The sequence below is a fragment of the Pongo abelii genome, chromosome 10 (assembly GCF_028885655.2).
Source record: "Pongo abelii isolate AG06213 chromosome 10, NHGRI_mPonAbe1-v2.0_pri, whole genome shotgun sequence".
Classification (NCBI taxonomy): Eukaryota; Metazoa; Chordata; class Mammalia; order Primates; family Hominidae; genus Pongo; species Pongo abelii.
The window spans coordinates 50012991-50036527 of NC_071995.2; the positions used below are offsets into that span (position 1 = coordinate 50012991).

At 49.2% G+C, this 23537-nt stretch overlaps 2 pseudogenes; one reads left to right on the forward strand and one right to left on the reverse strand.

The window, feature by feature from the left end:
* Positions 1–598: 598 nt before the first annotated feature.
* LOC100453485 (keratin, type II cuticular Hb1-like) lies at positions 599–9116 on the reverse strand (annotated as a pseudogene).
* Positions 9117–12489: 3373 nt separating this feature from the next.
* Positions 12490–21992, forward strand: LOC134759478 (keratin, type II cuticular Hb1-like; annotated as a pseudogene).
* Positions 21993–23537: the final 1545 nt, after the last annotated feature.

Consider the following 23537-nt stretch of genomic DNA (forward strand, 5'->3'; position numbering starts at 1 on the left):
GGTGGTGGTTGTTGTGGGGAGGAGGTGTGTGTGTGCATGGGAGGAGGGTCCTAGAGTCTAGATCCCCGGTAACAGGTCTGTGCCTAGGACCTTAGTGGAGGGATGGGTTTGTATCTGGATCCATGGGAGTGGGTAAGGACATCTGTGTTAAGTCAGTGCTTGATGGGGGCCTCTATGTCAGAGTCTCCGACACACAGGTCTGTGTGTCTGTGAGTGTGGCAGGTGTTCTGTGGCAGGGCCTATGCATGGGGAAATGTGTCCCTGATGGGCAGCAGCACATATGATGGGTACTGTGGAGCCACAGGGAGGTCTCTGTGTCTGGGACCCCAGGGGGTGATGGCGGTGGTGTGGGTGGGGGAGCTATCTGGGATGTGTTGGCTTCTGAGAGGAGGTCTGTATATTTGATCCTATGGTCAGGGAACTTTCAAATGCTGAGGTGGGGGCTGGGGTGGAGAGTGGAAAAAGTGGACCAGCAGCCACAGTGATGAGGTTCCCACCCAAGGTGTCAGGAGATCCAGGCCCTCTCCCTCCCGACTAAGAAGACGAAGTGCGCAAGAGGAAGGAGGGACTCTCAGGGCACAATGCATATGACCAGGAGCTTTACTGGAAATGCTGAGACAAGCACAGGGGAGAGGGAGGGAGCCAGGCAGCCAGGCAGGAGAGGTGGCCTGTCCTGCACGTGTATTAGAAGACAGTGGATTAGAAGGCACAGCAAGTCCACACCAAGGGGCCCCAGGCTCATCTGTCCCTCAGAAGCCACAGGCATCCAGGCCTCCGGACTCGGGTCTTTGCCTACGGCTGCGAGGACAGTCCTTTAGATTCGGGGGTTGGGAGAGCTGCGGGCTAGGAGCCCTGTGCTCCCGGAAGCAGTGAAGGGACTAGCGGGTGGGGATTCGAGACAAGAAGGCGCGGCGTGGGGGCCGGTGGGGAGGTTGGGCCCCGAAGCCTTCCTTCCCCACGTCTGGAGACCGTGGGAGCTCCGGGCTGCCTCAGGAGGCTGGGGCTGCTGCTGGTGTGGCGGCGTCGGTACAAAGTGGGGCGCTCAGGCGAAGCGCACGGAGCGGCCGCTGCCGCAGCTCTGGCCGCAGGGCGCACAGAGGCCGGTGCTCACCGCCACGTTCCCGCTGCAGGGGGCACTGCAGACGCTGCCCGTCACCGGCCGGGAGCCCGACACGCACAGGTCCCCTAATACGACCCCGCCGCGGGAGCTGCTGACGCCTGCCAGAGTGGGAGGACAGGGCTCAGTCTCCTGGCGGCCAGAGGCCCCTTCTGCTCAGAACTTCTCCCCTCTGTTTCTATCCGCTCCCCTCAAACCCTCACATCGGCACTCCTTCCTGCAGTCTTAGCCTCAAGCGTCCTTGATACACTGTTAGCCCACGTCCTCTCTATAGGCAGACATAGCCATGCTTCGCCTCACAACAGAGACATGTTCTGAGAAATACAGCATTAAATGATTTTGTCATTGTGGGAACATCATGGAGTGCACATACACAAACCTAGATGTTGTAGCCTACTACACACCTGGGCTCTATGGCAAGGGTGGCCAATCTTTTTTATTTTTTATTTTTATTTTTGAGACGGAGTCTCTCTCTATCGCCCAGACTGGAGTGCAGTGGCGCGATCTCGGCTCACTGCAACCTCTGCCTTCCTGGTTTAAGCGATTCTCCTGCCTCAGCCTCCCTAGTAGCTGGGATTACAGGCGCCCATCACCATGCCCGGCTAATTTTTTTATTTTTAGTAGAGACGGGGTTTCACCATGTTGGCCAGGCTGGTCTGAAACTCCTGACCTCAAGTGATCCACCTGCCTTGGCCTCCCAAAGTACTGGGATTACAGGTGTTAAGCCACCACACCCAGGCCCCAAAGGTGTCCAATCTTTTAGCTTCCCTGGGCCACATTGGAAGAAGAATTGTCTTGGGCCACACATAAAATACACTAACACTAACGGTAGCTGATGAGGTTTAAAAAATCACACACACACAAATCTCGTAAGTTTTAAGAATGTTTACAAATTTGTGCTGGGCCACATTCAAAGCCGTCCTGGGCTGTATGCAGCCTTCTGGCCACAGGTTTGACAAATTTACTCTATAGCATAGCCTATTGCTTCTAAGCTACAAATCTGTACAGCATGTGACTGCTGAAGACTAAAGGCAACTGTAATGCCATGGTAGGTATTTGTGTATCTGAACATAGCTAAACCTAGGAAAGTAGAGTGAAAATATGGTATAATCTAATGGGACTACTGTCCTATATTCCATCCATCCTTGACCTAAAAGTCCTTATGTGGTACATGACTGTAGCTAATTAAGTTACTATAAGCACTCACTGCCCTACTCCGTCTTTCCTTTTAGAGTCTGCAAACTATGGCTACATGCAGGCTTCCTGTTTGTCAATCAAGTTTTCTTAGAACGCAGTCATACCACTTCCTTCAAGTATTGCCTTTGGCTGTGGCTGCTTTACATGACAACGGAGTGGAGCAGTTGAGGCAGAGACTACATGGCCCACAAGCCTAAAGTTTTTACTATCTGAAGCTTTTAGAAAAAGTTTGCCTGCCCAGAACCCCAAGCTCTTATTTCAGGACCCACAAAATGAATTACTTACAGACATTTACAGCACCAACGCCCTCACACAACCTTATAGGGAAAGCAAAGAGACAGAAATTAGTTGTGGGGAACAAAGCTGGTGAAATCTGTTTAACCTGCAATTCTCTCCTCCAATTAGCGTTGATGCACATTCCAAGTAAATAATATGCAGACATGCTCCTGAGTGTTGAAGCACTGCAGCACTGCCTGGGGGAAACTGAGGGGACACCCTCCCCACAGCTGTGGTCCTCACCTCTGCTCCTCGCCCTCCAGCAGGCGCCTGTAGGTGGCGATCTCAATGTCCAGGCCCAGCTTGGAGTTCATCACCTCCTGGTACTCCCTGATCAGGCAGGCCATGTCCTGCTTGGCCTTCTGCAGGGCACCCTCCAGCTTGGCCAGCTTGCAGCGGGCATCGCTGAGGGCCACCTCACCCTGCTGCTCAGACTGGGCCACTGCGGCCTCCAGCTTGGAGTTCTGGGAGGCAAGGGAGGGTTATTAAGGATCTCTGTTCTGGCTTCAGGGTCAGAGGCCAGGTAACCACTGACTACTGACTAGCAGAAGAAAAAGAAGCCTTATCTATTTGTTAGGCCAGGGATTGCAAATTAATGCTCCCAGGCATGTTTGCATAGTGTCTTCAATTTTGGAAATTTAACACAATAATTGAAATTCATGGCTTCTTTCAAAAGATCAGAGGATCTGGCCACACTGGACCCGCGTTTCTGCATTGCCTGCCTCAGTTGGATCTGCCTAGCCCTGCCCTTTGCACTTTCCAGTTTACCATAGTCCCTATCATACCCAAGTGCCTTGGGAACAGCTTGCTTGCTTCGCTCATTTACTAACCCCGTTGATGTCTGAATGTGCGATCACTGATCTAGAACAACAGGCCAGAGAGGTTAAATGCCTTTCCCAAGTCTCAGGGCAAACTAGTGGCAGAGCTGGTTTGAGAGCTCAGGTTTCCTGCCACTTAGACTGGTGCTATTTCCTCTGCCCCACTCTGCCCTTGGAAGCACCTCATTCCCTCCATATTTCCCCAATGTCTCCATTCAGCGAGAATGGAGAACGTTTTCCATGGAGGAGGCTGGCTGTCCTCATGCTGGGTATTTGCCCTTGTCCCCACACATTGGCAAGGGGTCTAACCCAAATCCCTCTGCTGAGGGCTAACCCCAGTCTCTTCCTACACTGAGGGGTGGGCCGGGCTCCCATACCTGGCACTTGGCATTCTCCACCTCGGCCGTCAGCCTCTGGATCATGCGGTTCAGCTCGTTGATCTCCTCCTTGGTGCGGCGCAGGGTCTCCCCGTGCCTGATCACCGTGGCCTTCATCTCCTCACACTGGTGAAGTAGAGTTGCTTATGAGGCTCAGGGTGGGACTTCCCATCCATTCAGGACACCATGGATGATTGTGCAGGTTGTGCAGTGCTCAGCCTGTGCAACCACACATGGCAGTCCTGCCCTGCTACCCCAACCTCAGAGAGGCAGCCCTTATCTTCCCATCTGTAGGGACCAGAATCCCCAGAAAAGGAAGCCTATTTAATAGATACCTCGCATCCCTCCAACTGCCATGTCTAGCAGGCAAGTGTCCTGTGCCACTCACCTTGCTGCGGTACCAGGACTCGGCCTCAACCCGGCTGCGGGTGGCAATGTCGTCGTACTGAGCCTTGATCTCAGCGACGACGCAGTGCATGTTCAGGTCCCAGCTGTTGTCCATCTTGACAACCACTGAGGTGTCTGAGATGTGCGACTGGAGAACGCGGATCTCCTGCAGGAGAGGGGGAGTGGCAAGAGCTTCTTAGACCAGAGCCCTACTCTTGGTAGCCCACCCTCATCATCATCCCCTGTCCCCTTTCCCTGCTTCTTCGATGTCTGAAGCCCCACCCTCCCAGTTACAGTCTTCCACCTCAACCCTGGGACCCCCTCAGGACTCCTTAAGCCGAGAGTCCTGAGCCTAGAGGACTTGGAGTAGAGAGTCCATGTCTGAAGCCCAATGCCTGATTTTAATCAGGACCTTCCAGCTTGAACCTTTGGGTCTAGGACCAGAGTTTACCACCTTGTGGCAATTGTCACTTTAGTAACCAGGAACACCAGCTTGCCTGGGGCATGGCAGTGGGAGGTCAAGCCACACTTCTTCACCTGCTCACAGTGAACCTGCCTGGGGTTTCTCCCCTTGTCCCACCATGGGGTAGGAAGCTGAATGGTGACAAGTATTTTCCAATGTCTATCTAACTCATGTCCTCCTTGTTGCCCTGCTGCTTTGTGACCCCGCACCTCCTCATACAGCTGCCTCAGGAAGTCGATCTCCTGGGTCAGGGCCTCCACGTTGGCCTCTAGGTCTGATTTGCGCAGGTAGGCACAGTCCACATCCTAAAGGGGAGAAGATGGCACAGGAATTGCACTGGGAGACAATTCAGAACCCTTGTTTTTTTCCTACCAGGGAGGGGCACCCCATCAGGCTGAGCAGCTTCCCTGGAAACCCTCTGTACATGCTCATCCCAGTGCCTGGTATCATGCCATGGTGAAGCCCCTTATGCAGTTAGTAGTGGCATCAAGAGCAGGTTTGGGTAAGGGAGGGGGACACTGAGGTTTGCAGGTACTTCCTCTGGTACCCATTGGGATGATTCCTCTAGAATCCATGTCATGCACTATCACCAAAACTTAAGATCTAGTGTACAGTGGGTAAATTCTAATGATGCCCCACCCCTCTCCGCTCTGGAATCTCATGGAAGATAATCTAGATCTGTGGTCAGAAGAGGGCTCAGGGCTCAACTCTGTCCCTTCCAAGTCAGTGTGACTCTGAGCAGTTCCCTTAACCTCTGCACCTCATTTTCTCACAATAACCCTGCTTTCCTCATATGGAGGTGGCTGGAAGGGCCTAATGACAGTCCAGGCACTTGTACAGAGTCAAGTCTAAGAGGCAAGGAATGATGGTCACTGCCCCTGCCTGTAGTTCTGAGCTGTTGCTGGCCTGAGGATGCAGCCATTGTCTACAATTCACATGCTCTTTCACTCGCAGATATTTACAGGGTGCCTACTCTATGCCAGGCACAGGGCCGAAGGAGGTGAAAATCTGGTGGCTATATGGGAGCAACCTCAGATGGGGGAGAATATTGCCCTGCCTGAAGCAGGCAGTGTATTCTGCTGCCAGAGGCACCCAGGGAGCACTGGAGCACTGGGGAAAGGAATAGAAAGAAGCTGGGCCGTGTGATTCTAAGGGAGTCCCTCCACCTCTCCAAACTACAGAGAGCCTGATGTTAGTCAAGGCTTCCCAGCTCAGACCTTTGGGTCTAGGACCCTTCTGTCTCTGGCCTCCGTTCTGAGTTAGGGGATGAGGATTTTGGGGTCACTCACCTTCTTCAAGGCCACAAATTCATTCTCAGCAGTGGCCCTTAGTGCCACCTCTTCTTCTTGCCTGGGGACAAAACACACAAGGCTCAGATCTGGGGAGGAAAAAAAATGGGAATGAAGGCACAGGCAAACACATTCTAAGAACTGGATCTTCTGGAGGTGGTCACAAGAATGAAAAAAGTGTTGGTTGAAGGGAACTTGTCCATCCCTTTCTTCTGGGCATTCAAACCAACCCATGTTACTCAAAGCTCTTTCTACGTCAGGGACTTTCATTCCTGATGTGGGTCAGGGTGGGGGCCCTGCACATTTTCAAAGACCTCCTCTCTGTTTCTGGGCTGTAACTCCCTTAGGGCAGGAACCCTGCCCAGTTCTGGTACCTCTCCTTTCTCCTCCTTCTTACTTCCTTACTCCTTTCCCACTCAGAGCCCAACATAGCACCTACAACATTGAGTAGATGCTCAATAAAATGTTTGATGAATTAATGAAATAAACACATAATGATGAAGTAGCTGGAGCAGTTCAGAATCTCCAATGTTTAAACTCCCAGTCTAGAAAAGAAATTCCCCCCACCCCACAGGATTATTGTACTATTTTCTTCCTGTTGGGAAGTTCCTCTTATGGTCTAACCCAAATCAATCATACTTTGACTTAATCCCATTTAGTTTCTCCAAACCCTCCTCCCACTGCACTTACTTCTTCCTGTAACCCTCCAGCACCTCCTGCACGTGGTTGAGCTCCGAGGCCAGCCTCCCACTGTCGGCCTCCACGCACTCGGCCTCCCGTCACAGAGTTGTAATGTAGCCCTCAAACAGGGGCTCCAGGTTGCTCTCACAGCACTCACGGTTCTGGAAGAACTGCAGCTTTGTCTCCAGCAGCTTGTTCTGCTGCTCCAGGAAGCGCACCTGGTGTGGAAGTGGGAGAAAAGTTGGTTGGAGGAGCCAATATCCCCAGCCCTCCTTGGGGAACAACCAGAGTCAAGACAGAACTGGCAGTAAGATGTGCAGAAGCAAGGGGTAGACCACATGGCCCCTGCTGGTCTCTCCTGGCCTGAGGATGCAGCTGGAGAATCCTTGTTTCATAATTGCTTATTCAGGGCTAAGTGAGGGTCTGACCAGGTGGGCCTGGATGGGATGAGTGAGAAACTGAGAGACTTGTGGGCTCTGCTGGGTTACTGTCAGGCTAGCGGGGACAGATGGGGGTAGGGGGTAGTGACAATTAGGGAAGACTTCCTGGAGGAAAGGAATGTAGAGCAGTGTTGGGAGGGATAGAGTAGGGAGAATGCCTTTCACTATAAGCTCCCTCAGGGCAGGGCCTATGGCTTATTTATTGATGTCCTCATAGCCAGCCCTTGGCTTGGTGAACATTTGATTGAACAGATGGTTAAGGTGGGAAGGGCTTCCTAGTTGGGGAGGTCAAAGAGGCTAGGCTCTTACCAAGCAGGATGCCTGGGGCCTGAAGAGGCATCGGGGAGTGTGGGGCGTGGTCCTAGGTGGCCTAAACTCTTATGTTGGACACTGTGTCATATGTCTCTGGGGGCCAGACATAGGTAATGTGAATGGGGGGAGGTTTTGGAAAACAGAGAGGGTGAGGACCCTAGGGAAGTGAGGCTTGTACGCTTTTCCTGGATTTCACTGAAACTGGAGGAACACATGGCAACAATACATTGTGCTGGCCAGAAAGGATGTCAGCAAACAAACTAGGGCCCTTGGCTTCCAGTTTTCCACTTCTGGTACATTTGAGCTGGAGCTGAGATGTCTCCTTGCCTTTAAGCCCTGGGGTCCTTTTCATCCAACTCCATGAGTGCTGCTGGGAATTCCCAGGTTGGAACTTGCAGACATGGGGAGTGCGGACTGCTGATATTACATGGGATAATTTCAGGTGGTCTTGGCTATGGGGTCTCATGGCTGCCTTGGGCCCCATCTTCCCTTTCAGAGTCATAGCCAGCTCACACGCTACACCACACACAGCCCTGGTGAGGAAGCCACTGGGGTGGAGAAGGGAAGCCTCTGCCCAGTGCCACACAGTGTGTCAGTAGAGGAACTGAGCATGGAGGCCAGGTGGGCTGCTCCTGGGCCAGTGTCCATTCCACGAGCTGCTCCTTGGTCACCTCTCCAGTGTGCAGTGCCTGTTGAGGTGAACCAGCCCCTTCTAGAGGGAGTGGGGCAGCTGGGATCCCAAGCTGTGGACCTTCTAGCCCAGGGGCTGGAGAGTTGGAGAGGGCCTGGGCTTGGAACCCTGTTCTGGCACCCACTCTCTGTGGGCCCTTGGGCCAGCCCCTCACCCTTTCTCTGCCTCCTTTCTCTTCTGTGTACACCCAAGGCTGACTTCAGGATTTTGCCATCCCATATACTATTTTACTCCTAATTTATCTATAAGTGGATTCAATTAACATTTACACGTATGAGGTTAAAAGAGTAACTTCATATTACCACCAGAGATGCAAAACCATCATTACTAGGCATACATAAGGGGAAATTACAGAACATTAAATTCTAGTAGAAACAGTTGTCCTAGACAGTTCTGAAGCCGGGGCTTGCTCTCTTTATTAGAAGCAGGAGGGAAGCAAGTATTAGAGAGATGCTAAAAACATTAGCATCCAGTGATTTTTTTTTCCCACCTAATCTTAAGGATTGAAACAGACATTAAAGAAGATGTATTTTCTTACCACGTGTTTCAATGTTATTTAATACGATGGGCCGGCACCGCCTAACGTTATATAAAATATCAGCTATCCTCATTCCCCATTTCTAGAGAGACCACTCTGGGAATTTCCATCTCCTTCCAGGACTTCCCGGTTCAGGAAAGGTGTGATCCAGGACACCCACCTTGTCGATGAAGGCCGCGAACCTGCTGTTGAGGGACTTGATCTGCTCCTTCTCCTCCTGCTTCACGCACTGCGCATTGGGGTCGATCTCCAGGTTGAGGGGCGTGAGGAGGCTCTCGTTGACCGACATACATGGTGGTGATGCATGGGGGGCTGGGTCCGCACACGCCCCCGGAGCGGTAGCCGAAGCTGCGTCCGCAGGAGCCGGCGCGGAAGCCCCCGCACACGCTGTGGCTGCCGAAGCCTCTGGTGAGGCCGCGGTAGGGGGCGGCAGTGATGCAGCAACGGCCAGGCCGGGGCCCGCAGGCCGAGATGCAGCTGAAGGCGCGGACCCCGCAGGGGGCGTTGAGGCGGGAGGAGAGGCAGGACATGGTGCGGTGGCGGCAGGGGCGGGCAGCTGGACCCCAAGCCGGCGCTGCGCCTTATATGGCGGCCCGCGGTCCCGGGGAGGGAGCTCGCGGCCAAGGCGTTTACGAGCTTGGAGGGCTCGGCCCTCGCGCCTCGCGGAGCCGGGAATGAAAGCGAGCCAGGCCGCCCGGCCGCCTCCATAAAACGGCGTTCGCCTCCCGCCCGAGCTTTATGGGGCCGGGAAGCGCCTGGTCAGCTCCGCTGCCCGTGCGCTGCGGTCACTGCGAGTGGAACCCTCCACCTGTCCGCCCCTCCGCCGGGACTCGGAGCGTTGCCTTGTTGGATCCGGCCTCCACTTCGGTCCCAGTCCCATAGCCCTGGTCCCCCGCCGCGGGGTTATCTGACATCCCTGCAAGGTGTGTGGGGCGAGTGTGTGCGTGTGTCGAGAGTGTGGGGCCTCTGAAGTCAGTCCCGCAGGTTCATGTCATGACCTTGGGCAGCTGAGTAACCTTTCTGAGCCTCAGTTTTCTCACAGGCAAAATAGCGATAATAATAGTAAGCACTAAGAGCTGTTGCCAGGATCTAATGAGATAATGACCAGAAAGCATTTAGGGCCCTACCTATCATTTAATAAGAACTGTGTAAATGTTTGTTTATTTATTCATTATTTGTTCTATTTATTCTATTGTTAATTTACCATTCATCCTGTGTCCCTTTGGGCAAAAACTTTCTCTTCTCTTCTATCTCAGGACTCAGCTCATACCTCCTCTTCTCGTAAGCGTCCCTCCTTCCTGTACTCCTCTCCACTCTGCTTGGGCGAGGGGAAGGGAGTTGTATTCATGGAGTGCCCTCAATGTGCCTAGTACTGTGCTGAGGCCTTTTTATACTGTATTATTTCCTCTAGCTCCCAGGGTGTCCTTCTGAGGTTGGTATTATTGTGCCCATTTACCTGATTGGGAAGGTGAGCTTAGGATGGTCCAGTGACTTGTTTAAGGTCATGCATAGAAGGATCCATAGAGGGGTAGAGTTGGAATCTGAAAGGCGACCCCTCCTCCAAGCCCTCCTCCACACTGGTCTCACCCAGGGTCTGAATCTTTGGAGGCTGAGTGAGGGTTGAGTTCTTGTTGGCGGCAGGAGCACAGACTGCTGCTGGGCTTTGGGCCCTTGGAGAAATCAGCCTGATCCAAGGCCTTCCCCCAACTGAGGCTTGGTCATGGCCACCAACTCTAGAAGGCCATAATCCATTATAAAGGAGGTTAATTATGTGTCCAATTATTGGCAGAGGAAACCAGGAGTGTGCACTCAGCAGCCAGCATTAAAGAGAAGCATGCAAATCACCCTCGACTTCCTTTGCTTTTAAATATGAGTTATTATTGTGAAAGCAGTAATTAAATCTTAGAACTCCAGAGGTCATCACAGCCAGTCCTGGCTTTGAGCTGCCTGGCATCACATTTCCTCTTACCCCTTTTCCTGTCTTTTCTGCACTCTCATGGGCTTGGATTCCTTTGGCCTAGCCTTGGTCTGTTTTGTAGCAGTTTAAGGCCAACCTTAGTTCAGTCCTCTGTAGAAGTTGGAGCCCAACCCCACAGGCTTGTGCCCCTGCTCCAGCTTCAGCTGGGAGTCAGTGTAAGAATTAAAGAAAGAGGAAAGAAACATGAAAAGTGGTTTGCCAGTCAAGATGGGCTTATTTTAGAGAAAACAAACCTGAGAGGGGTGTCTGACCGAGTTAGGTCAGAGGCACACTCTCTTACAGACTAAGAGTTTTTTTTTAAGGATTCAGGGTGGGAGAGTTTAGAAGAGGCTTGGGCTGCTTCTGTGTATTTGTTGTGCTTATCTGGGAGGGAGAGGTGTGTGTCTGTTCCCATACATCTTTCTGCAGCTTCAGGCATATCCCCTGAGTCTGCTTTTAGCTTCTCTATCTTAGTGCACCTGAAGCTAAAGGAATGTGCTTATTAAGGCCCACTGTTTTACTGGGGCCCATTGTATGAGGGTGAAGTTTGGCGGTTACCCACAAGACTTTCCTCCTACTTCCCTCTGTGCCCGAGCTGTCTTATCTGTGTTTTACTGCCCGCTCTTTCTGTCTGCTTGTAGTTAGAAGAGAAGTGATTTCTTTGAAATGCATGAGGCTAGAAAGGGAGCTGGAACTTAAAGTGGCGGTGTTTGTCCAAGATGACAGTGCTCCTGCTGTGTCAGTCACCAGCTGTGTGACTAATGCTTGGCTTCAGGATTATGTATTTCGATTCCAATTTTCTTTTGAGAATAAGTAGTATTGGAGGAGTGTTCCCTTGGTGTCTCCCAGATGAGAGGATTTGGACTTACCCTGGAGCATGGAGGATTTAAATTAGACGTGTGGAGGCACTTACATGATTCTTGCTTGGACCACTTTCTGGGTTCTTGTGGGTGGATAGACTGGACTTTCTATGCTATTACAATCAATGAGGATGTTAATAATCAGCCTTTGTCCACACAGATAATTACGTGCATTTAAAATCCAGAGAAACAGAAGATCTGCAGGCTGCATTGTTCCCGCTAAGAAAACAATGTGAAGGGGCTGGAATGGAGAGGTTTGACATCTAGATCACAGTGGTCTTCCACAATGTTAATGCGAATCCCTGGCCCAGCCTCAGGGAAACATGATCCCTCTTTGTCTGTTTATTATTCTTGGAACTCAGGGGAGAGAAACAGGCTGAAGCCTGAGAAATTTCAGAAACAGTTAAGGACACACTTCTTCATAGAGAGGGTTGGTTGTCACAAGTGCCAGGGAAGAGGAGGGCTTCTTCATTGTCAGCCAGATCTTCTGGGAAACACCCCCCCCCCCGCCCCTTTTATCACCAATATACCAGTCTATCAGTGAAAAGCTAATGTCCTGTTTGGGTTATCATGCCTCTTCTTTAACCTCCCAGTGGGTCCCAGGGGCCAGTTCAAGGCAGGAAGCAAACATCTACTGAATACCATCAGGAACCAGGCTCAGAGCATGAAGGAGAGACTGGAGTCCTCAGGCAGTGCAGGCATGCATACAGAGGACCCTAGTGCAAAGCTGCAGGGGGTCTGGCTATAGTGGAGCAACACCATGCCATGGGAGCTTGGGACCAGGGGTCAGAGCAGGGTCCTTGGAGATGACACTTTGGTTTGGCCTGAAGAAGGTGAGGACTTGGAAATGCTGAGATGAGAGAGGGGAGGATTCAGGCAGAGGGAATGGTGTAAGCAAAGACACAAAGCAAGGGAGGCCAGAGGATGTGAAGGGAATAGTGGTTCATCTGCTTTGGCTGAAAAATAGGGGTTGGTGAGAGCAGGGGGAAGGAGGCTAGCTGAGGTCACACGGTGAATATGGTGGATGGGCAGAGTAGGCTTAGAATATCAAGCTAAGTGCTGGAGGTGCTTGACCTGCAGAGGGCCATGCTCAGAGGTGCGTGAGTGAACGGAACATGGGGATAGTACACAGAGAGTGTATATGTGTAAAAGTGTGTGTGTGTGTGCGCACGAGCATGTTTGTTCTTCTGGTAACTTCATTATGAAACATCTTGAACACCAGTGTGTCCATTTCAGAAATACATTTCTTCCTTCTTTATGGTATAGTGATCAAAAGTGTCTCTGGAATCAGACACGCCTGGGCTCTGCCACTTACAATGTGGGTGAAAACTTGCACACAACCTCTCTGAGCCTCTGTTTCTTTTGTATCTATAATTGAGGTAATATAACTTGCCAGGGACATGGCAAGGATTAGGTGAGGTGTGTGTAAAGCACTAGCATGCCGCCTGCTGTATAATAAGTGGTCTGTACATTCTAGCCACTGTTGAGTGCTGTTGTTATTTCACTGTCCTGGTCACCATCCAGAGCCCCCCAGCCCGCTGCCCTGCTCTTTCAGGTCTGGGGGCTGTGGCCTCCTACACGCTGTTGCTCTCCTGGCTGGGGACCCCCACTCCCACGGCTCAGTTAGGCTCCTGTGGGCCTGTCTCAAAGCTGATGGGACAAGCTTTCTTGAGGGGTACCTCTGATAAAGAGGGAGCCTTTGCAAGAGACTGGAGAGCGTGGCCCTGTGCTTCTGGTGGAGTTGAGGGAGACACTGTTGGGTGGGGGTGAGGAATCTTAAAGGCACATGGGAAGGAAGGGAGGTGGGTGGGCAGGCAGAGGGATCCAGATACTCGGAACCCTCAAACCAGATGCTTACACACATCCACCCATGTGGGGGTCTGTCTGGCAGACCCTGACCCAATGATGGATGAATAACGTGCACCAACGCAGATATTATGCTTGTCAGTCCAGCTGAGAGTCTGGGCCACCTACAGACTCCCTGGAGAGTGCTGTAAACAGTTGTGACCTTGGCCTCGACTAGCCAGTGAGACTTGCATTTATTCAGTAAAGATTAATTGACAAAGTCTTGAGTCAACGCCACTAGAGGGTAATTGACATTGTGGACCTCCTGAGTAGAAAGCAATTAAGCACCCACTGTAGATCAAAGGTTAGTCTTAGGACCACATGAGTAAACAAGCTAGTTAGATAAACTCCCCCACATTCCTTTGTATCTACTTTTAATCTATTTAACTGAAGGAAAAGGGACTAGGCTGCCTTCAGCCAGATCTATCACTGAAGTTATGCCAACTCTCAGGCCTTCCAAGAGGCTTTGTGGGTATTATAACTAAAATTTTTCCCATCAGCCTGACTGAACCCCCACATGCCCACTTCATGGCTCCTGTGGCAAGAAGAGCTGAACAAAACTGTTTTGGTTGTATGGTTGACTCTTCCATGTCTTGATAGAGGTAGACACAATCTCCTACTGGCCATGCCAGGAGTCAGGTGTCACAGGCTGCCTTTAGGACTCAGCCCTAGGGCCCTTCCTGGGGAGCCCCTGGAAGGCTCTTCCACTTGAAGGAGCCAGGGCTCGCCACCCGGAGTGAGGATGGCCTGTCCTTTGTCCCTGGTTGCAGCTCATCTGATGGCCCAAACTGAAAAACTGTGAGGTTGTGAGCTCAGCTAACCACCTGAAAGGAAGTGTCCCAACCTGGCTTCCCCCTGGCTCCACAATTACCTCACAAAGTATGGAGTCCACAGGTTTTGGCTGACCTTGACTCCTGGGCACCGTCAGCCCTCAGCTGTGGAAGAAATGCTGCCAACGTTTCAGAATTGCCTGAGTGTAGGATTTTCCAAAGCCCCATATTGATGATGTTACCCCAGGAGGGAGGAGAAATGACTGTGAAATTTCCCAAGCTCATAAAGGTGACAATATGGCCTCTCCACATGGGGAGGCAGACAGACCCAGGTGCCTGCGTTTATAAAAGGTGCTAGCAGTGAGGGAGAGGTCAGAGTCCTCTTCTTCCTCTGGCTTCATGTCCTCCAGCAGAGAGTCGCCATGACTTGTAGATTGTCTTGCCTAGGCTCCCGAGCGGAGTCTGCAAATCCAGGTCCTGTGCAACCACTCAGAGATATGGTTATGACCCCGCCCTCAGCTGCATCTTGCCCTCTGGGCCCTGGTCTGGTGGCTGCTGCATCACGGCCAGCCCCTGCTACCATGGCCTCACTGGGGGCTTTGGCACTGGTTCCTGTGGACACAGATTCAGCTACCACTCTGGCAGCATGTGTGGGCCCAGCACTGCCTGCATCACCATTGTGTTGATCAGTGAGAGCCTCCTCATGCCCCTCAACCTGGAGATTGCATAGTGCATAAAGCAGGAGGAGAAGGAGAAGATCAAGTGCCTCAACAGCAGGTTTATTGCCTTCCTCCACAAGGTGGGTGTCCTGGATCACAGCCTTCCTGAACCCCCACCATGTGCACAGCCAGGACTGGGCACTGAGGAAAGAATCAGAGGCAGGCAAGTCTCTGCCTGCCTGAGGTCCCAGTCTGATGGGATAGGCACACAGACAGACAGACAGATAGACAGACAGAGGCACCCAAGGCCCAGAAAGACTCTGACAGTTCAGATACAGAGAGCTTGTGGAGGAAAGATGCCAAATTTCAAAATTTCAATGAATTTAGTTTAAAGATCTTAGTTGGATTTTATATGCAATTTTGGAATTGGACAGCCCTTAGAACTGATCAGAGGAACTCTGGCTGCACTGCGTTCCCACAATACTTATGGACAAAAACCAGAAAGTGACACATGGAAAACAGAAGTGAGGTACAGAAACAGCTGGATTGTTTACAGCTGGTGTTTGTGAACATTTGGCTGCCTGTGATTGACTGAAGCTCAGTTACTGTGATTGGCTGAGACTCAGCTATTTGTTACAAAGGAAAATTCTGAAGTTAGGTTTGTAAGGGATAATTGGAAGGACAGCCGAGAAAGGAATGAGGCCAATAGACCCAAGTTCAGGCAAGCTGATTTACTGTCAGTCCTGCCGGGCTACCTCCTGACAAAAGCAGAGGAGGCAGCCCCGCTTATAGGCTATTGCAAGGTTTTATAGGGCATGTATTCCTAATTCCAACTAGGAATGTTGGAATTAGCAGTTTCTGGCCAAGGATCTGAGGTAGAATTATTATAGGTTAAAAGAGTGCTGGCCAGGTGCGGTGGCTCACGCCTGTAATCTCAGCACTTTGGGAGGCTGGGGGTGGGGGGGGTAGATCACGAGGTCAGGAGTTCGAGACCAGCCTGACCAACATGGTGAAACCCTGTCTCTACTAAAAATACAAAAATTAGCTTGTTGTGGTGGCAGGCACCTGTAATCCCAGCTACTCCGGAGGCTGAGGCAGGAGAATCGCTTGAATCTGGGAGGCAGAGGTTGCAGTGAGCTGAGGTTGCGCCACTGTACTCCAGCCTGGGTGACAGAGCAAGATTCTGTCTCAGGAAAAAAAAAGTGCTATAGTACCCTGGCACATAAGTCAATTTGCAAGAAAATCTGTTTGGGATTTTGGTGCAAACTTGCCTTGCAATATACTCATTAATCTTGGTTCTTGAATCACATGACTGGGTTAAAGTAAAACAGGTCGTGAGAACAAATGAGTCTGGAAGTCTAATTCCATAATAGGGACCACTGCCATAATACACCATAGATTGATCCCTTATGAAATAGCTACTGGAAGGCCTATGCCCTAATAATAGAATCTCATTTATTTTCTACTCCCCTAAACTCTGACATAACTAAATGCTGCAAGGTTTTAATGCATTATGCCAAAGTATATTTTCACCAGGTAAAGGAAGCTTTTCAAGATCTATCAACTGAGGACAATCAAACCCTTCACAATCTAGAACACAGAGATCAGGTCATCTGGAGATGATATCTGAGAAAGACTGCCATTGAGCCCCATTGAAGGGGACCGTATCAAGTTCTTCTCATCACCCACTCTTCAGCAAAACTTCAGGGCCTTGGACCTTGGGTCTACATCTCACAACTCAAAAGGGCCCATTCAGACTCTTAGAACTGCACATCCATTGGAGACCTTAAGATAAAGCCAAGCAGAGAAGTTTCTTCCCAGAAACAGACAGTATTCTAGATGTGGACAGCTTTCCCAAGACCATGGATCAATACTTCTCTGCCGTCATGCAACTCTTACGTCTCTTAAATTTTTCCTTGCTTACGCCTTCCTCATTCACTTGGCAGGATAATGCTGTAATTCGAATTTCATAATCAGTAGCTTCTGAGAGTAACTTTTTTTTTTCTTTTTGAGACAGAGTCTCTATTGCCCAGGCTGGGGTGCAGTGGTGTGATCTTGGCTCACTGCAAACCTCTGTCTCCCGGGTTCAAGCAATTCTCATGCCTCAGCCTCCCAAGTAGCTGGGATTACTGGCATGCGCCACCACACTGGCTAATTTTTTTTTTTTTTGGTAGAGACAGGATTTCACCATGTTGGCCATGCTGGTCACAAACTCCTCACCTCAGGTGATCTGCCTGCCTCAGCCTCCCAAAGTGCTAAGATTACAGGAGTAGGCTGCCATGCCCAGCCTTCTGAGAGTAACTTGATGGAGTGTTGTATCTGTCATGTCAAACTCAAATCTTTACATTACCTACAAAGTCCACCTATTGGCCAACTTCAGCAACATCCCTAATGCAACTATTTGTTCAAATTATAGCTATGTTCTCAACTTAAGTCACTGCCCCCACCTCCTGCAGGAGATCCACGTTCTCCAATCCCACATCTCAGACACCTCTGTGGTTGTCAAGCTGGACAACAGCCAGGACCTGAACATGGACTGCATCATTGCCGAGATCAAGGCACAGTATGACGACATTGTCACCTGCAGCTGGGCCGAGGCTGAGTCTTGGTACCACAGCTGCCTGCCAGATGTGGCACCTGCCTGCTAGATGTGGCAGTTGGGAGGGCAGGATGTGAGATACCTATTAGATAGACTTATTTTGCCTGGGGATTCTGGATAGTAGGCCAATAGCTCTCAGGTTGGGGTGGCAGGGCAGGACTGCCATGTGTGGTTGCACAGGCTGAGCACTGCACAACCTGCACAATCATCCCTAAAGGAAGAGATATCCCACACTGAGCCTCATGAGCATCTCTGCTTCCCCCGTTTCAGGGAGGTGAAGGCCACGGTGATCAGGCATGGGGAGACTGTGGGCTGCACCAAGGAGGGGATCAAGGAGCTGACCCATATGATCCAGAGGCTGATGGCCAAGGTGGAGAATGCCAAGTGCCAGGTATGGGGCATCTGTGCCCAAGGCCAGAGAGACTGATGGCCTAACCTTTGTCACACAGCCTATGTGTGCCCTACCTGGATCTCAGCATTCATTCTCCAGTCCTTTGTCCATGTAGAGTCCCTGGTTGTGGTCAGTCAGGGAGTGCCAGGATGATGAAGGCAAGAGGCCCTGTTTCTGAGGTGCTCCCAGCCGAATGGCAGACTGGACATATCCAGGTAATGGACAGAGAGACCATAACCTATCTTGTTCTCTTCTGGTCCCCCAGAACTCCAAGCTGGAGGTGGCGGTGACCCAGTCTGAGCGGCAGGGTGAGGTGGCCCTTAGCAATGACCGCTTCAAGCTGGCCGAGCTGGAGGGCACCCTGCAGAAGGCCAAGCAGTACCAGGAGGTGATGAACTCCAAGCTGGGCCTCAATGTGAAGGCTGCCTCTTCTTGCCACTTCTAGATAGTGAGGAGCAGAGGTGGGTGCAGCTTGCAGAGCTGGGCCCAGAGCTCATCTGCATAGACCTGCCCCACTTTTTAGCACCATCACTTACCCAGCCCTCACTACTACTTCTGTTTTCATCTTGGAACCCTTTTAGGACCTCTACCGGTATGGAGCACAGTCCAAGGAGCGGAGTCTTAGTTGAGTCCACAGGCCGATTTCCAATAGGCTCCTTGCATGATCTATTAGGGACAATGGTTTGTCTCAGAGAACTTGTTCTCTGAGATAAACAACGCCCTAATTTATAACACTTACCGATTTCAGAGTTGTATATACCTCTGTCATGGCTGATTTCAGGCTGTTGCTGTGACTTCATGTAGAATTGGCTAGAAATGTGCACAATAGGCTCTTGTGAGCTGGTGGGAACTGGTCCAAGAACACCACTGGTTGGGGCCAGGATGGAATGGTGTCTCACACTGAAAGACAAATAGGAAGATATTTGTCTCTTCTCTTAGATGAAAAACCTGAGGCTTAGGGAGACTGTGGGGGTTGGGGAGTCAGCCTGGGGTGGAGTTATTGGGACAGTTGGAGAGTTCTTTTGTGTCCTGCTGCATTTTTGCAGGCTCCACTTCCCCAGGGGGATCTGGGAGAGCCTGGCACTTGTGTTGTTTTGGGACAGGGTTGGGACGATGCTGGGCCTTTGAGGGTGCTAGACCCAGGTCTTCCCTCCTCTCACTTTCTGGGAAGAGCTTGGGTGACCTCTTGGTTGACTGAGTTCAGAGCTGGTGACCACATGGTCTCTGGTGTCAGGAATTCATGCCCAGTGCTAAAGCTGACCTTTTCTCTCCTGCACCAGGCTGTGTGATGGCATCAGTGCTGTGAATATCTGTGAGTAATTCTGGCCCTGAAGGGAGACTCTGAGGTTTGCCAGTGGGACGAATTTTTTAGCTCTGAGGGTGGAAATACCAAGGGAGAAGTGGTTCCATTCATTTACAGCTGCACAGCTACAAAGAGGGAGCCGACTGACAAGTCTTGAGTGGAATCATTCCTTACGCCAGACTTGTCAGAGTGGCAGTCTTATTATCCTCACCACAGTGAAGGAACCAGAATGTGTCACCTCAAAATATGTATCTTTGACGTAAATATATATCTTTTTTTTGAGACAGGGTCTCACTCTGTCACCCAGGCTAGAGTGCAGTGGTGTGATCATGGCTCAATGCAGCCTTGACCTCCTGGGCTCAAGCCATCCTCCCACCTCAGCCTCCTGAGTAGCTGGGTCTACAGGTGTGTACCACCACACCTGGCTAATTTTTTTCTGTTTTTTTTTTTTCGTAGTGATAGTGTATTAGTCCGTTCTCTTGCTACTCTAAAGACATACGTGAGAGTAGGTAATTTATAAAGGAAAGAGGTTTAATCAACTCATAGTTCATCACGGCTGGGGAGGCCTCAGGAAACTTACAATCATGGCAGAAGGTGAAGGGGAAGCAAGGCACCTTCTTCACAAGGCGACAGGAAGTAGAAGTGTCAGCAGGAGAGATGCCAGATGCTTATAAAACCATCAGATCTCATGAGAACTCACTCATCTTCACGAGATCAGCATGTGGGAAACTGCCCCAGTGATCCAATCACTTCTCACCAGGTCCCTCCCATGACATATAGAGATTATAGGAACTACAATTCAAGATGAGATTTGGGTGGGGACACAACCAAACCATATCAGATGGGGTTTTGCCATGTTGCCCAAGCTGGTCTTGAACTTCTGAGCTCAAGTGGTCCACCTGCCTTGGCCTTCGAAAGTGTTGGGATTACGGGTGTGAGCCACCGTGCCTGGCCTGACATAAATATTTTATCAAGCTAAAGGCAATTAAGAAGATGCAGGGGAGCTCTCTGCTTTCCCTGTGTTTGCCCAAAAGCAGAACAGAGAATTACGAAGACAAAGGTCTTTCTATCCTCTCTGCTTTCCTGCCTAAAGCCAAGATGTAAATTCTCCTTACAACCATTATGAGCTTAGAGGTGGCGCCAGAGGAATGTGGGTAGACTTTACTCCATTAGTTTACCCATAAATTTACCTTCCCGCCTTTTCTCACCTTTGGAAGCCTTAAACTGCTTTTCTTTGTCTTGTCATTTCTCTAAAATTGATTATTCCTTGTCGAAGATGAATATACAGTTGGCTCTCTGAATCTGTGGATTCAACCAACTGCAGGTTGAAAATATTTGGAAAAAAAACTGTACTGAAGACGCACAGACTTTTTTTCTTTTCATGACTCCCTAAACAATACAACAACTATCCATATAGCATTTACATTGTATTAGATATTATAAGTAATCTAGAGATGATTTAAAGTATATGGGAGGATGTGTATAAGTTAAATGCAAATACTATGCCATTTTATATAAGAGACATGAACATCTTCAGATTTTGATATCTGCGGGTGTCCTGGAACCAGTCCCCCATGAGTACTGATGAATGACTACATAAGCCACACAGCCTGTGTGTGCCGTACCTGGATCTCAGCATTCATTCTACAGTCTGTTTGTTCATGTAGAGTCCCCGGTTGTTACTTTTCTCCTTCCATGACGTGCACTGCTCCTGTTGGTAAACTTGCTTGTTTTCCTCTTGTTAATCTGTCTGTTGTTGCAGGAGTCTGTCTCAACTATGAATTTATGTGGGTTGAGGAAAAGTATAATTTTTCCCCTTCAGTAGGAAGCTCTTATTCTCTCCCTGTCCAAACATACTTGTCCATGTTCAAGATGTCAGTCACTTTACTGGATTAAAACATGCATTTAATCTTCTTTAAATACATGTGGATAGAATGAGCTGTAATCAAATCCACATGTCATGGATCCTAAGGTCATCCTGATTTTTTTTTTCTTTTGAGACAGGGTCTCAGCCGAGTATGGTGGCTCACCCTTGTAATCCCTTTGGAACTTTGGGAGGCCAAGGCAGGTGGGTCGCTTGAGCCTAGGAGTTTGAGACCAGCCTGGGCAATATAGTAAGAGCTCATATTTATGGAAAGAAGGGATTGAGGCTGGGTGTGGTGGCTCACATCTGTAATCCCAGCACTTTGGGAGGCTGAGGCAGGTGGATCACTTGAGGTCAGGAGTTTGAGACCAGCCTGGCCAACATGGTGAAAGCCCATCTCTACTAAAAATACAAAAAATTAGCCAGGCATGATGGTGCATGCCTGTAATCCCAGCTACTTGGGAGGCTGGGGCACAAGAATTGCTTGAACCTGGGAGATGGAGGTTGCAGTGAGCCGAGATCGTGCCACCGCACTCCAGCCTGGGTGACAGAGTGAGACTCCATCTCACAAAAAAAAAAAAAAAAAGAAGGGATTGAGATTAAACCCCAAGATGGAGTCCCTCCTAGTCAGGGTGTCAGTCCCTCGCACACACTACAGGGAAGCAATGCCATCTTCACCCCTGGAGATGGAGGTGAGCAGAAGCCATCCTCCTGGCTGCTCCCAGCTGGTAGGAAGCCAGTGCTGATTGGAGGTGGGGCTTTTTGGGACCAGCTCCCACCCCGACCAAAGGGTTTAACTTCTTATTGCTGTCTCTGTGCAGGTGTGAGCAGCTCCTTGGTGGGGTTGCCTGTGGGGGCTTCTTGGCTACCTGCACCTGCGGCATCAGCTCCTGTGGGATGGGGCCTGTGGCAGCAGCTACAGGAAGTGTTAAGTTGGCAGAGCTTGAGGATGCACCTGGCCCAGCCTCTCACCCTTGCGAGGGTCCCAGCTGGCCCTACCTGACTTTGTGCAGCCTGGTGGCAGGGTGCCACTGCTTGACCCACCCTGATCCATGTTGTCTGCTTCCCACTTCTTACTTCTTGTTGTGTGGGAATCTCTCTTCCTTGGCCCCTGCTGCCCTCAAGCTGAGAAAGGCTATTGAGAGGAGTGGCACGTAGCCCATGGGAATGTTCTGTTTGAGGATTCTGACCTGACTGAACCCACGAAGAGGATAGCCTCTCACCAACCATCTTCCAACCTTCTGCTTCCCTTGCTGTCTTGCTCTTCCCTTCCCTTCTCCGGTCTTCTTTTCCTCCTTGCTTCTTGCCTCCTTTAGAAGGCTAAAATTTAATAGACTGACAATACCAAGTGTGAATCAGCTGAAACTTTCGTGGAGTGTAAAATGATTTAGCAACTTTGGAAAACAGTTTGGCAATTTCTTATGAAGCTAAACATGCACTTATCAAATGATGCAGCGATTCCACTCCTGGGTATTTGCTCAAAAGAAATAAAAGCAGATCTATACAGAGACTTGTACATGAATTTTATAGAAGCTTTATTTATAATAGCCCTAAATTGGAAACAACCCAAATGTGTACCAGCAGATGAATGGATAAACAAATTGAGATATAGTCATACAATAAAATATCATTCAGCAACAAAAAATAATGAACTAGATTCATTCAGTGGTGATTAGACTGGAGCATACATTTGTCAAAATTTGTTGAACTGTACTTTTAGAATGTGTGCGCTTTATTGAGATACAATTGTATGCAAATTATATCTCAATTAAGTTGATAAAATAATGATTTAAAATGCATAAGATAATTAGAAATAAATCTAACACATATGTGAAAGACTTACACCTAGAGAAATATAAACGTTACACAAAATATTATAGGAAAGAAAAGATAAAGAAGACATAATTAAATGAAGAGCTATACCATGTTCTTAGATAGGAAGCTTTACTATCATGAATATGTTAATTATCCTTAAAGCGATCTATAGAGTTGATGCAACTACACTCAAATTCAAAACAAAGATTTACATAATTCTTGACAAGTTGATTCTAAAATTTATGGGGAAGAACAAAGGTCAAGAACAGCTAAGGAATGATGAGAAGGAAGAAATAGGTACTCTCCCTTTCAGGGATTATAATGTATTATAGAGTTATAGTAATTGAGAAAGTATAGTACCCACACAAAAATAGACAAACTGACCAATGGAACAAAATAGCCCCTAAATTTATTTATAAATAAGTAAATGATTTTGTTGTAAAATAGAAGTGGTATGGCAGATCAGTAGTGAAAAGGACTATGCATTGGTTAACCACATGTAAAAAATAAAATTAGATCCCTGTTTTCTCTTATACACAAAATCAGTTTCAAATTAATTTAAATTACAAATGCCAAAGGCAAAACTTTAAGAGTTTTAGAAGAAAATATTGGAGAATATTTTTCTGACCTTGGTGTAGAGAAGGATTTTTAAACATGGCACATAAAATGCTCAACATAAAAGATTGATAAATTAGATTACATTAAAACTAACAACTTTATTTTTCAAAGTAGGTGATAAAGTGAAAAGATAAGCTGTAAACTTGATAATAATTGTGATATATATATAAGTGATATAATAGTAATACTCGGAAATATAAAGAACACTTATAATCCTTTAGAATACGGCAAAAACCCAATAGAAAAAAATGGACAAAAGAAAAGGAAATA